The following is an 11799-nucleotide window of genomic DNA, read 5'->3' on the forward strand; positions in this document are numbered from 1 at the left end:
CTTAAAGAGGGCTTGAAAAGAGATTTTGCCTCTTAGAGGACTTGGAAAGAGATTTTGCCTCTTAATGAGGGCTTAAAAAGATGTTTTGCCTCTTAATGAGGGCTTGAAAAGAGATTTTGCCTCTTAATGAGGGCTTGAAAAGAGATTTTGCCTCTTAATGAGGGCTTAAAAAGATGTTTTGCCTCTTAAAGGACTTGAAAAGATGTTTTGCCTCTTAATGAGGGCTTGAAAAGATGTTTTGCCTCTTAATGAGGGCTTGAAAAGAGATTTTGCCTCTTAGAGGACTTGAAAAGATGTTTTGCCTCTTAATGAGGGCTTGAAAAGATGTTTTGCCTCTTAATGAGGGCTTGAAAAGAGATTTGTTTTATTTTTGTTTTTTTTCCTTTGAGAACCAAGGGTCCACCTAAAGTCGAAATGATCAAATGGCTTGGTTTTGGATGAAAAGGAAAGGTTGGCTATTGGTTAGGGTTTCACCCTAGGTTTTATGTAGAAAAAAAAAAGGTTAACCATTAATCGGGTTCTACCCTGGGTTTGTGTAAGAGAGATTGACGATGGTTGGGTTCCACCCTGGGTTGTGTATGTTTTTTTTTTTTACACTTGCCCCTGAATCCGACTTGGAGGATTTTGCCCCCTGCTTGGGAGAGTTGATGCCCTTATTAGCTGAAATAGAATTTCTTCTTAATGAAAGACTAAAAATTCCGTGATTACTTCTGTGATGGGAGAATGGTGAAGGTTCTTATCACTTCTTGCCCCCAGAATGGTGCTGACCATGGAATACTTCAAAACATTGGTGTTGTACTTATCCAATCGATTGAGGAATCAAAGAGAACAAAGTCACTTATATGACTCGAGGAAACGGACAATGTGGATGACATCGCTCGTCTGAAAGGATCGAAGAAACGATGGTCCGAGTGGAGACGAGGTATTAAAGAATTACCTCTCAACGATTATGCTTGACATTTTTTAGGGTTGTTTTGGAAACCCCGGGGATTGAATTGACATTTTCCCCTCTCTCTTTTTTCGAGGAATGACTCAAAGAGTGACGCTTTCAAAACGAACTTTTGAGAATGACTCGATTTTTGTGACTCGTTGTGGAATGACCACTGGTGATGGAGACTTGATTTTAGAGACTCATTGGAGACTCGATTTAGAGACTCACATTTTTCTTGTAATGAATTTTGACTTGAAGGAACTCAGTGATTCCTGGAAAAAATGATTTATATACTCCCGAGAAGACCTTTGAAAGCACTTGTTTTCTTTTTGCCTTAACTTTTGCCTAGTAGCCGCCCTTTCGGGTTTTCGACTCTAGCAGGCTCTTTGCCCTAACTTTTTGCCTAGACCGCCCTTTCGGGTTTTCAGCCTAGCGGGCTCAATTCTTGCCTGAAGCCGCCCTTTCGGGTTTTCAACTCCAGCTTTTATTTTTCTTTTCTTCTCTTTTTTTATTATTTTTATTATTTTTTTTATATATTGGCAAAGAGAAAATGCTTTTTATGATGCAGACTTATGTTTGTGACCGTGCCTTTGCGGCTGCCTACGTATCTCCAAGAACTCTTCGGGGGATGGGGAGAATCAGGTCTTTCGTAGTTCCTTCAGGGATGCGAACTTCGTGCTCGGCTGGTGCGGAATTCATCTCCGACTTGATGTTAGCGCGGAATTCCTTTCCGTTTTGGTGCGAAATTTATTTCCGACTTGCTGTTGGGGCAAAATTCAATTTCGCCTTAATGCTGATTGTGGAATTCATTTTCGATTTGATTTCTTCGGGATTCCTTCCCGACTTGATATTAATACAGAATTCATTTCTGACTTGATTTCTTCGCAGGATTCCTTCCCAGCTTGATGTCTTTGCGAGATTCCTTCCCGACTGGATGTCTTTACGGGATTCATTCCCGACTTTGATGATGTTGAATCAACTTATTGACTCGAGCTCGTATGATAGTGATGACCCTAGGCGAATCTGACTTTGTTGTTGTTGTGGTTTTACCACTGGTTGACTGAAATATGCCTTGTATTCATCACAAAGAGTTTTGAATACCCAGATTGTGGTGGTAACTTGAGTGGCTTGAGTGTTGAAGAAGCTTTTATGCTTTGAGTTTGTGGCTTCGCCATGTTTGAATTCTTGAGGTTAATTTGATTCCTTTTCTTGAACTTTATCTTCCTCTGAATTTGAAACTTATTTTCTCAATGGTTCTCCTCTCCATAAGGAATTTTGAGGAGACTCTTCCTTTTCCTTGTTTTGAGAAATGGTCCTTGTTTATAAGGACACTTGTACTTGTGCCATGCTTGGCGCTTGATTTTTCAAGGTGTTTGTTGTCATCCAATTTGTGGAAATGACTGCTTCTTTTAACTTGCTCTCTTTTTTTTTTTTAAATATGAGCAGCCGCTTGGTCTTTGTCCTTATGGCTGAAATGATTTGTCATTTACCCTTGATGGGCTTGAATTTAACGGAGAGCTTGATTTCCTGTAGCTTTGTCCTTGATTTCTTTCTTTTATGCAGAAGTTCCTTCTGACCCATTTTTTTTCTTTTACTTTGTTTAGAAGCAGCCTCTCCATAAAGAATTTCGAGGCAACTTGATTCTGAGATGACTTGAGTAGTGTATGGATAGCATGGCAACTTCGTGCAGACCCAACCCAATTCCAAACATAACTTCTTTATTTTGTCGCTTTTAAGCTCAAAATTCAGACACCTCTCTGTCGGAGCATCTTCCATTCCTGGGTTTTCTGAGAAACCATTCTGGCCTTAACCCCTTCAATCGGCTTTGCCTCGGTACTGTTTGAAGTCTTGCGCACCCTTTGCTGGATCCTTTCCATGATTACCCTTCAAAACTTCCCCTTTGATGGTGCTTCTTAGGATGCCCCCAGCTTTGATTGATGCAGAGCAAATGAAAGGATGAATGCATTTTTCTTTGCCAATTTTTACTATCTTTTTTTTGTCATCATTTTTCTATTTTTTCAATTTCTTATTATCTTTTTCAATTTTTTTTTTTGTGCTTTCACAGGAAAGGATAGGGAAAGAGTATAAACATTATTGGAACGTAAACTGATCCCTTTTTATTGATAAGACAAAATTTGTGTACAAAAGACACTTAGATTTACAAATTTGAATTGAATGAAAAAAAAAAAAAAACTTGAATGGAAATGAAAATGAAAAGAAAAGCTAGACCCTAAAGGATAGACTCTAGGCGGACTGTGATGGACTAGGATTGGATTGACTGTAGTGACTTTGTTCCTCTCGATGCTTAAATCGATCAGACAGGTTGTTGTTGGTCTTGAACAATTCCTTTGTTCTTTTTGGAGGCTTGATCTCAACCTTCTCAGACACGAACTTCATTCATTTCTAAGAAAAGTTCGAAAGGATCGAACGATTCTTGTTCAGCAAATTTTTTTTGCATTAATCCCATGGTTAGGCAAGGGATTGGTTGATGTTCAGCTTGTTCTTGGGGATGATGGACCCATTGTCAACCAGGTCTTGTAGACGGTTTTTCAAAGTCCAGCATGGTTCTGCTTCTTGTACGAGTCTTCTTTGAGTTGACCCAACTGGATTAAGTCTTCCACCTTAGTTGCAGTCGCAATGAGCGATTGGAACGTAGGCAAGTACTGTGTTTGAAGCTGTGACCGGTAGACAGGCAGTAAATTCTTGATTATTATGTCAACTTGTTCCTGTTCAGAGGGTCGGTTGATCATTTGAGCAGCTTTGGCTCTCCACCTCGAAAGGAACGAGGAGAAAGACTCATTGTTCTTTTGTTTAGTGGTTTCTAGCTCCCTCCGGGTAACATCCACTTCGATATTATAATGGTACTGCGTGTTGAAAGCATTGCATATGTCCTCCCAATTCTTCATTTTGGAACGATCCAAGCTTACAAACCATCTTAATGCAGCACCAGTCAAAGATTGCTGAAACAACTGAGCAAGGAGCTCGCTGTTCAGGCCAAACGGGTTTAGGGCACCCACATACATTTTCAAATGTGTTTTAGGACAAGTGGTTCCATCAAACTTGTCCATGGTGGGCATTTTGAATTTAGTTGGTAACCTGGCTTCGGGGAACAAAGACAAAGAGTCCATGTCCACCACTTCCTTGTGGGTCTTCAGGGCAGTGATAGACCTTTCCAGCAGTTCCAACTTTTCCCTCATCCTTTGAGCTTCTAGCTCGGAAGCAGTTTTGGAGGGCATGTCGCCCAGGTTCAGGGTAGGGTTTGTTGGCTCAGCAGCAGGACCCTGATCGGAGGTAGCAGGTCCACTTCCCCCGGCCGAAGCCCCATTTCCATTACCATTACCATTACCCAATTCAGCTATCAGGGCAATCCTTTGGGCGGCCAATGCCTCATTCATTCTGGCCTCCATTCTGGCCTCCATTCTGGCCTCGAGTTGTTCAATGAGGGTTTGGATATCAGCAATCGATGCCATTGGTGCAGGTAAAGTTGTTGAAGTTGTGGGTGAAGCTGGTGTAGCTGGTGAAGCTGGTGAAGCTGGTGATAGTACTGTAGGTGTGGCTGGCACTGATGTGGGCACTTGGATCGTGGGCACCTGTAAGGATAAGGGTAGCTGGATTAGGTACAGTGGTTGGTGTATCAGGTAACTGATATGAGGTAGATTGACTCTTTGTCCAATTGTGCATGACTGAAAGTAAAAGGGTGTTTTTCTGCTCTCTTTGTGTTTATCCCATGCCTATGATATGTCGTGAATGCACATAACAACACGCCATAAACCATTTAATGAATATGATTCACATCATTGGGTGCATACAGTCCTAAAGGGTAGGTTCTATAGGCTATGACTCAAATAGAGAATCGGTTTATAAGGGACCCTTGAACCTTGAGTATGGATATACCTAACCACATGTGAAACAAAGAGTTTCACGTGGGTCCAGCGGTACGCATACCCATGGGCCATCCCCAAAAGGATTAGGGGCGGTTTGCGGTAACAGGGAGGACGCTTTGGCTGTCCGTCGACATAATCAAAGAGACCTGCCGATCAGCGCTACTTGCTATCCAGACTCAGAAGTTTGAACAGAGAGAGAAGAAATTCATTTGAAATTCATTTTTTTTATGCAATGGAGAAAAAGATTCTCAATCGTGCAAATAGATCAACAAATTTAAATGTCTTAATCAAATTTGTCACTTAAGTTCAAATTTCCTCTCATCGAGTATTCTTAAAGAAAGAACACTCGATTTATGTCAAGGTACCCTGCAAAACAAAGCATAGTAAAGTAATGCCCTAAAGAAGGGCAGGTTAGTTTATTCAACAATTGTAGTCCACTATTATGCAAAAAGATTACATAAAGTCCCCAGTGAAGTCGCCAAACTGTGAACCCCTCCCCAAAATATCAATGCATATGAATGCATGTGACTAAGGAAGAAATGCACGTGATGTGTGAGTCGCCACCTTGTTTAATTATTTTAGGGTAAACTAGGAAAAAACCTTAAGTGACTCCGATTTTAATTAACCTAATTATTAGATTAATTATCCCAGTGTTTAAGGCACAGTCTGCGAACCCGAGATGGATCCCGAGACTATGTCATGCTGATGAACTAACCATGAGTGAATGCTTGAATGCTTTGCAAGGTGAATGACAAATTTAAAGTGATTTCGACTTGCCACTCGGGGTTAAATTCCGAACGTGCCTACGTACTTCCATTTGAATGGAAGATCAAAGTCAACGTAGTTCGATAGGCCTTCTTTGAAGGGCTTTGAATGGGTATGCTTTATGCATGAGTGTGTGTATGCTTTGTGCATTTTGTTTAGGCTTTTTGCCAAAGATCGATTGATTTGATTAGGCATTTGATGCCAAAAATGTTGATTTTAATGGCTTTTAGCCAAAAAGAGTGATTTAGGCAATTTGATTGCCAAAAGGTGATGATTGGGCGATTGTCGCCAAGATTGATGTTTGGGCTTATTACTGCCAAAAATTGATTGATTTATGGCTTTTAGCCAAAAAGATGGATTTAGGCAATTAGTTTGCCAAAAATTGATTAGGCGATTTGTCGCCAAAGTGATTAAGGCATTTGTGCCAAAATTGGTATTTGAAGGCTTTTAGCCAAAAATTGCAATTTAAGCGATTTGTCGCTAAAAAGTGGTTAATCTAATTTATAGGCAATTTGTTTGCCAAAAATTGATTGAACCGTGGGCAATTTATTGCCAAAATGTGGTTGATTTAATTGTAGGCAATTTATTGCCAAAACGTGATTGATTAAGGCTTTTTAGCCACAATTATTGATTAATTGGACTTAAGCCAGGCTGTTCGAAATAAAGGCAATCATACCATAGCTATTAATTAACTAGGTATTTTAAGCCAATACTGTCGATCTAGACTTTAATACCACGATTATTGATTAACCGGGCATTTAGCCTAATTTTATTTAATTGAGGCCGTTTATGACATGAAATGCATTTATGCAATTGTAGAGTTATTAGGAGTAGAAGAGAAGCATGCATGAAGTGCTAAAATTAAATAGGCAGAACTTAGTTTACGTACCTGATTTAATCGACGGCCACTTCTTAACTCCAGGTTAAGCTCCTCGTTAAGGGAATTTTAATTAATTTAATTTTAGGTGACCAAGTATCACAATAATAAAATAAAACTAAAATTAAAAAGATGCAAGAAAGCAGTAAAGAATCGCAAAGAGCGTATGGGAGAAGGAGCGTCCGTCAACACAGACTGAGTGTCTCAAAACGGAGCCCCAGAGCCATTTTTTATAGGAAAAAACGTGATCCCGGGCACCCCTGCCCGCCTTCAAGGGCGGGCGTGCCCGCCCATGCCGGGCGAGCATGCCCGCCGGGCTTGGGCGGGCGTGCCCGCCTGGCCTGGGCGAGTATGCCCACCCCCGCGGGCGGGCACGTGTGCCTTTTCCCCTTTTTCTCTTTTTTTTTTCGTTCCGGAGGCTTTTCCGGGAGTTCCGGACCTCCAAAAAAATATTCCGAGACCAGTTCCGTGATCCTCGTAATTTTTCGGACATTTCAAGTACCATATTGGCACACTTCCGGTGAACTTCCAAAATGGCCTTCGATCTGGCCGGACTGTTTGCAGTCTCGGAAAACAGGCTCTTTGAGCCTCAAAAAAATGAGTATTCACAGGCTCTTTGAGCCTTAGGGGCGGCCGCCATCACCGCGGCCGGGAAAACTGGCTTTTTAGCAAAGTCAAATTAATTGGCACGGCACTGTAGCAGGCGTGCTTTCCTCCATTTAAAGAGTTTCACATGCCACCAGCAACATTAGAAGCCTCAAAATTTGAGTATTCACACTGGTCTGACCGAAGAAGAATGGGCCAAGAAGAGGTATGAAGACCTAGCACTCTTAGACGAAAGAAGACTGAATGCTCGATTCTAGGATCAGATGAGAAAAAGGAGGATTGCTCGTTTCTACAACAAGCGAGTGCATCCAAGGGCTTTAAAGAACGGAGATTTGGTGTTGATCAGGTTATTGGATCATGAAGCCCAACATCATCCTGGTGGGAAATTCAAGCCCAACTGGCATGGACCGTTCAGAATTCAGAAGCTGCTATCTAAAGGCACCGCTGAATTAGTCACTATGGAAGGAGAGCCTGTCAACCGAATCATCAATCAAGATCAAATGAAAAGGTTCTACTCTGAAATGATGATTTTGATTAAAAAAAATAATAAAAAAATCAGCTAAGTTGAAAACCTGAAAGGGCGGCTTAGGCAAGAAATGAGCTCGTTAGGTTGAAAACCCGAAAGGGCGGCCTAGGCAAAAGTTAGAGCATAAAAAATGCAAAATGATAAAATCTCGGGATTAACGCGTGGTGCTTAGCTTAAATGCAGAATTCATGCCATGCGTTTGTGACAGATTAGTAATTGGTTGCTCAACGCCATCAACTTGACTCAAAGGAGAATAGGAAATCAAGTAGTTAGAGTGAACGACCATTGTATTAGAATAAACTTTCTTTACTTCTGTATAATATTGAAAAGAAGTAAGATTAATAAAAGATTTGAATTTCAAAACCTTTCTTCCTGTTTCGGGGTTGTGGTTGAAGAATGCAAGATCTTCCTCTCTGCTTATTTAAACAAAGATCGACTTACTTGGTTTGAAACGTCCTGGCTGTTGGCCCTGCCTAAACAATGAACTCTTTTAAGACGTTGACCAGAGGGACGAATACCATTTTCTTAGTAATTTCCCTGGAAGGATCAATAAAACCATGAATAAACCTTTACACTTGCATAAGTTCACGCATACATAAAAGGAGTTACATTTGTTATTTTTGTCTGATTTGTACAGGTGATAGAGCAATCACTCCATTCTTTTGTTGTTTCCAAGCATAAGTTTCTTGTCTTTATAGAATAATCTTTTCTTTATGAGCTTTCATTTATTAACCCAAGGGCAGGAGGCCCAAATAACTAACACAACAAATAATTTCGAAAGAAAAAAAGTTTGTTGTCTATTCACATGTGCAGAAAGCAGGAGTTAATAAAGCCAGAGCTAGTAAATTCATTGATTCAAAGCAAGCAGATACATTAAATAGGAGCTCAAAGTTCGAGCTTAAAAGAAGACAGAGAAAGCAATAATAGCATTTATTTCAACAAGGGCTACCATCAGACACTGATCCTTGTAGAACCTAACACCATCATAAGGCATAAAACCAGTTCACATACTCGGGTGTCACAGTGTCCTGCATCACTCCGTCACCTAGGTACCTGGTGTTTCGGTCTCGCCAACGGTCAACCAGATTGGTCAGCAGATGCTGCGTAATGAGACCACTCTCAAAGTTGTGAATTCCGGGAACGCGCTGTATCATCCCATACTGACGGCTGATCCTATCAGGGAAATAGGCCATGGAACGGTCTAGACTGGCATACAACACATAATTGAGATTCATACTCCCAGTCGTGACTGATAAGTGTAAATTTTATAGTGTTTTTAATATAGTTTTTATTAGAATTTTAGTAAGTTTTTACTTCTTTAATTTAATTTCAAATCACTTTTAGTATAATTGTGTTTAAAAGCTTCCTTGGTCTTTAATCCGCTTGATCTAAGAGAAAATTGCAGAAATTTGGTGCAGAAAACAACTTTAGAATGCAAGGCACTCAGCTTCTAGCACGCCCAGCCCGTGCTGGAAGGCACGCCCGTGCTAGAAGCCAAGTAAACCAAAGGAGAGACAGAAGAGAGCACGGCCAGGGTGTGTCGAAAGGCACGGCCGTGCTACAATGGGACCAGGGCGTGTCAAGCATAGCACGCCCATGGCAACTCTAGACAGACTTCCAGAGAAGAGCACGCCCTGCCTGTGCTCTGTAGCACGCCCGTGCCTCAGTACTTCACTAGCCCGTGCTACCTAGCACGCCCCGTGCTTCACTAGCCAGACCTCTAGACTACAGCACGCCCAGCCCGTGCCATGAAGCACGCCCGTGCTGCCCAGGCGGAACCAGCGTGAATTTAACACGCAAATTAAGCCTTTCTCACATGGGCCGACTTCAGGGAGTTTCCTAAACACACTAAACAAGACCTGGACCTATTCTTGAAGAAAAAGGAGTCCTAATCAAGAAGAAATCAAGAGCCTAAACAGTTATGATCTCCTATAAAGGATTTTGTGCTAAATAAGGATTCTATTTTCCTAAAAGGAGTCAGACTTGCCTTCAGGATCTCTATATAAAGGGAGGAACTTCTCATAGTAGGGGATCTCCTTTTTTTTGTGCAACACTTTACATAATTCTCTTCTTCTCAAAGATTTCAAGCTTCAAATAATTGTGCTAAGATTCAAGGAAGCCATCAACATAGTTGTGATACAGTTTTTATTCTAAACTCTTCATCTTGTTTCTTTCTTTATTATTGTCTTTAAATATAATGAATGATTCAAGTATGATTGAGCTTAATTTAATTACTATGTCTAGCTAAACTTTTATACTAGGGATTTGATGTAATTTAATTCGATTCCAGCTTATAATATTAGATTTATTTTTCTTTGTTCTTGTTATAATTTATTATTGTGCTTAAGGCTTCCAGGCAGAAAAATTCCCCTGGATTGAATTATTTCAATAATCACATTCGGGAGAAGGGTTATTGATATGAACAAGGTAATAATTTACTTGAGAATAATAACTTGATGTGGAAACTATATGGTTTGACTCAAGGGGGGCTTTCATAAGTTAATAAAGTATTAAGTTGTGAATTCATAAAACAACCATAAAACCTAATGATCTGATTCATGTTTAATTTCACTATTAAGATAGGTGATTAAATTGGATTAGAATAGCTAACAATAAATCGGGAGAGCTTGTTAGTAACCTTAGGGTTGTTTTCTCCTACTTGAACAATTAAACTTGATTAATGAACTAATAGAATAAGCTGGATAGAATCAAATGAAATCAAATTCCCTAGTAGCTTAATCCCCTGATTTCTTTTCACCTAAATTTTGTGTTTGAATTTTATTTACTTTACAGCGAATCCCTTTTATCATCGTCTAAATAATAATAGGTTAACATAATTTTGGTAATTGATAAACAATCCCTGTGGATACGATACTTTCTTACTCTATATTACTTGTTGCGATTTCGTACACTTGCGAAAAAAATAGCTGTCAAGTTTTTGGCGCCGTTGCCGGGGACTTGCGTATCAATATCAATACGAATTACCCTGTTATTAATTTAGACACGCTTTTGTTTTTATTTAATTTTCTTTTAAGTGCTGTTCCAGGTGTTTTATGCAAAGAAGATCAAGGACGACTGAACCTCTAGTCTTTGACCCAGAAATTGAAAGAACCTTTCGTAGGCACAACGCTGTAAGAAAAGCAAGAGAAATAAAACTCGAACAACAAGCAGACATGGCCAACGAAAACGAAAATAGAAACGAAAACGTAGTTGGACCACCACTTCAACATCCGATCCGTACCTTAAGGGATTATACAACACCTAATCTGAATGGGACAACCTCAAGTATTACAAGACCTAGGGTAGAAGCTAATAACTTTGAGATTAAACCTGCAATTATCCAAATGCTCTCTACCTCGATCCAATATGGAGGTTTGCCTAGTGAAGATCCTAATGCTCACATCACCAATTTTTTGGAAATTTGTGACACATTCAAACAAAATGGTGTTTCTGAAGATGCAATCAAGTTGAGGCTTTTTCCTTTTACTCTTAGGGATAAAGCTAGATCATGGTTACAATCGTGTCCCGCTGGAAGTTTTACCACATGGGATGAATTAGCTCAAAAATTCCTAGCTAAATTCTTCCCATCCTCAAAAACCACCAAGCTGTGTAATGAGATAATGACATTTGCTCATCATGATCAAGAGAGCTTGTACGAAGCTTGGGAAAGATTCAAGGACTTGCTAAGGAAGTGCTCGCATCACAGTTTGCCCAAGTGGCTACAGGTACAGACTTTTTATAATGCATTATCTCCTAATATCAAAATTACTCTAGATGCAGCTGCAGGTGGATCCTTTGAAAAGAAAGGTATTGATGAAGCATATGAGTTGATAGAGGAGATGGCAAGCAACAGCCACTACCAAAACAATACCGAAAGGAGAAGAACCGCAGGAGTCTATGAAATAGACGCCATTACAGCACTCAATGCCAAGGTAGATAACATGGTAAGGAAATTGGACATGTTAACCACTAATCCTGTGAATTCGATTATGCAAGTGTGTGATAGGTGCAATGGACAACATGGAATTGGGGAATGCATCATGGACTCCTTAAATCCGCAGACTTTGGAGCAAGTGAACTATGTGATGAATCAAGGAAGAAAGAATTACCCTTATTCAAATTCATATGATAACAGGTTAAGGAATCATCCTAACCTATCTTATGGTAATCCTAACAATGCCTTGAATACACCCCCAGGGTTCCACCCTCC

At 40.1% G+C, this 11799-nt stretch overlaps 1 non-coding gene across 1 annotated transcript; it reads right to left on the minus strand.

Annotated features, from left to right (window-relative positions):
• Positions 1–11191: 11191 nt before the first annotated feature.
• On the minus strand, positions 11192–11298 carry LOC149494757 (small nucleolar RNA R71). The gene has a single exon (XR_016321901.1). It is a non-coding gene; the product is annotated as a small nucleolar RNA R71 (small nucleolar RNA).
• Between the last annotated feature and the right edge of the window lie 501 nt (positions 11299–11799).

Source organism: Jatropha curcas, chromosome 7 (genome assembly GCF_041381405.1).
Source record: "Jatropha curcas cultivar XTBG-Jc1 chromosome 7, XTBG_Jcur_1.0, whole genome shotgun sequence".
NCBI classification, from domain to species: Eukaryota; Viridiplantae; Streptophyta; class Magnoliopsida; order Malpighiales; family Euphorbiaceae; genus Jatropha; species Jatropha curcas.